Below are 3,245 nucleotides of genomic sequence, written 5' to 3' on the forward strand. Positions count from 1 at the left end.
GAATTGCTACTCCAGCTTTCTTTTGATTTCCATTTGCATGGAATATCTTTTTCCATCCCCTCACTGTCAGTCTGTATGTGTCCCTAGGTCTGAAGTGGGTCTCTTGTAGACAGCATATATACGGGTCTAGTTTTTGTATCCATTCAGCCAGTCTATGTCTTTTGGTTGGAGCATTTAATCCATTTTCATTTAAGATAATTATCAATATGTATGTTCCTATTCCCATTTTCTTAATTGTTTTGGTTTGTTATTGTAGGTCTTTTCCTTCTGTAGTGTTTCTTGCCTAGAAATGTTCCTTTAGCATTTGTTGTAAAGCTGGTTTGGTGGTGCTGAGTTCTCTTAGCTTTTGCTTGTCTGTAAAGGTTTTAATTTCTCCTTCAAATCTGAACGAGATCCTTGCTGGGTAGAGTAATCTTGGTTGTAGGTTTTTCCCTTTCATGACTTTAAATATGTCCTTCCACTCCCTTCTGGCTTGCAGAGTTTCTGCTGAAAGATCAGCTGTTAACCTTATGGGGATTCCCTGGTATGTTATTTGTTGTTTTTCCCTTGCTGCTTTTAATATTTTTTCTTTGTATTTAATTTTTGATAGTTTGATTAATATGTGTCTCGGCATGTTTCTCCTTGGATTTATCCTGTATGGGACTCTCTGTTCTTCCTGGACTTGATTAACTATTTCCTTACCCATATTAGGGAAGTTTTCAACTATAATCTCTTTAAATATTTTCTCAGTCCCTTTCTTTTTCTCTTCTTCTTCTGGGACCCCTATAATTCGAATGTTGGTGCATTTAATGTTGTCCCAGAGGTCTCTGAGACTGTCCTCAATTCTTTTCATTCTTTTCTCTTTATTCTGCTCTGCAGTAGTTATTTCCACTATTTTATCTTCCAGGTCACTTATCCGTTCTTCTGCCTCAGTTATTCTGCTATTGATCCCTTCTAGAGAATTTTTAATTTCATTTATTGTGTTGTTCAGTGTTGTTTGTTTGCTCTTTAGTTCTTCTAGGTCCTTTATAAACGTTTCTTTTATTTTCTCCATTCTATTTCCAAGATTTTGGATCATCTTCACTATCATTATTCTGAATTCTTTTTCAGGTAGACTGCCTATTTCCTCTTCATTTGTTAGGTCTGGTGGGTTTTTACCTTGCTCCTTCATCTGCTGTGTGTTTCTTTGTTTTCTCATTTTGCTTAACTTACTGTGCTTGGGCTCTCCTTTTTGCAGGCTGCATGTTTGTAGTTCCCATTGTTTTTGGTGTCTGCCCCCAGTGGCTAAGGTTGGTTCAGTGGGTTGTGTAGGTTTCCTGGTGGAGGGGACTAGTGCCTGTGTTCTGGTGGATGAGGCGGGATCTTGTCTTTCTGGTGGGCAGGTCCACGTCTGGTGGTGTGTTTTGGGGTGTCTGTGACCTTATAATGATATTAGACAGCCTCTCTGCTAATGGGTGGGGTTGTGTTCCTGTCTTGCTAGTTGTTTGGCATAGGGTGTCCAGCACTGTAGCTTGCTGGTCCTTGAGTGGAGCTGGGTCTTGGCGTTGATATGGAGATCTCTGGGAGATTTTCACCGTTTGATATTACGTGGAGCTGCAAGGTCTCTGGTGAACCAATGTCCTGAACTTGGCTCTCCCACCTCAGAGGCACAGCCCTGATGCCTGGCTGGAGCACCACGAGCCTATCATCCACACGGCTCAAAATAAAAGGGAGAAAGAAAGAAAGAAAGAAAGAAAAAGATAAAATTAAATTAAATTAAAAAGTTATTAAAATAAAAAAGAAAAAATAATTATTAAAAAAAAATTTGGGGCTTCCCTGGTGGCACAGTGGTTGAGAGTCCGCCTGCCAATGCAGGGGACACTGGTTCGAGCCCTAGTCTGGGAAGATCCTACATGCCGTGGAGCAACTGGGCCCGTGAGCCACAATTGCTGAGCCTGTGCGTCTGGAGCCTGTGCTCCGCAACAAGAGAGGCCGCGATAGTGAGAGGCCCACACACCGCGATGAAGAGTGGCCCCTGCTTGCCGCAACTGGAGAAAGCCCTCACACAGAAACGAAGACCCAACACACCCAAAAAGAAATAAAGAAATAAATTTTAAAAAAAATTTTTAAGTAATTTTTAAAAAAGAAAGAAAAAAAGAAGAGAACAATCAAACCAAAAACAAATCCACCAATGATAACAAGCTCTGAAAACTATACTAAAAAAAAACAAAAAAACAAAAAAAACACGGACAGACAGAACCCTAGGACAAATGGTAAAAGCAAAGCTATACAGACAAAATCACACACAGAAGCATACACATACACACTCACAAACAGAGAAAAAGGGAAAAAAATATATATATATCGTTGCTCCCAAAGTCCACCTCCTCAATTTGGGATGATTCGTTGTCTATTCAGGTATTCCACAGATGCAGGTACATCAAGTTGACTGTGAAGATTTAATCCGCTGCTCCCGAGGCTGCTGGAAGAGACTTCCCTTTCTCTTCTTTGTTCCCACAGCTCCTGGGGTTCAGCTTTGGATTTGGACCCGCCTCTGCGTGTAGGTCACCTTAGGGCATCTGTTCTTCGCTCAGACAGGATGGGGTTAAAGGAGCAGCTGATTCGGGGGCTCTGGCTCCCTCAGGCCACGGGGAGGGAGGGGTATGGATGAGGGGCAAGCCTGTGGCAGCAGAGGGCGGCGTGATGTTGCACCAGCCTGGGGCACGCTGTGCATTCTCCCGGGGAAGTTGTCCCTGGATCATGGGACCCTGGCAGTGGCGGGCTGCACAAGCTCCCGGGAGGGGAGGTGTGGAGAGTGACTTGTGGTTGCACACAGGCTTCTTGGTGGCGGCAGCAGCAGCCTTAGCGTCTCATGCCCGTTTCTGGTGTCCGCACTGATAGCTGCTGCTCGGGCCCATCTCTGGAGCTCCTTTAGGTGGTGCTCTGAATCCCCTCTCCTCATGCACCCCCAGACAATGGTCTCTTGCCTCTTCGGCAGCTCCAGACCTTTTCCCGGACCCCCTCCTGGCTAGCTGTGGTGCACTAGCCCCTTCAGGCTGTGTTCACGCCGCCAACCCCAGCCCTCTCCCTGGGATCCGACCGAAGCCTAAGCCTCAGCTCCCAGCCCCCGCCCACCCCGGTGGGGGAGCAGACAAGCCTCTCGGGCTGGTGAGTGCTGGTCGGCACCGATCCTCTGTGTGGGAATCTCTCCGCTTTGCCCTCCGCACCGCTGTGGCTGCGCTTTCCTCCGTGGCTCCGAAGCTTCCCACATGGCCACCTGCAGTCTC

This window comes from Balaenoptera borealis, assembly GCF_965194805.1.
Source record: "Balaenoptera borealis genome assembly, chromosome: 17".
Classification (NCBI taxonomy): Eukaryota; Metazoa; Chordata; class Mammalia; order Artiodactyla; family Balaenopteridae; genus Balaenoptera; species Balaenoptera borealis.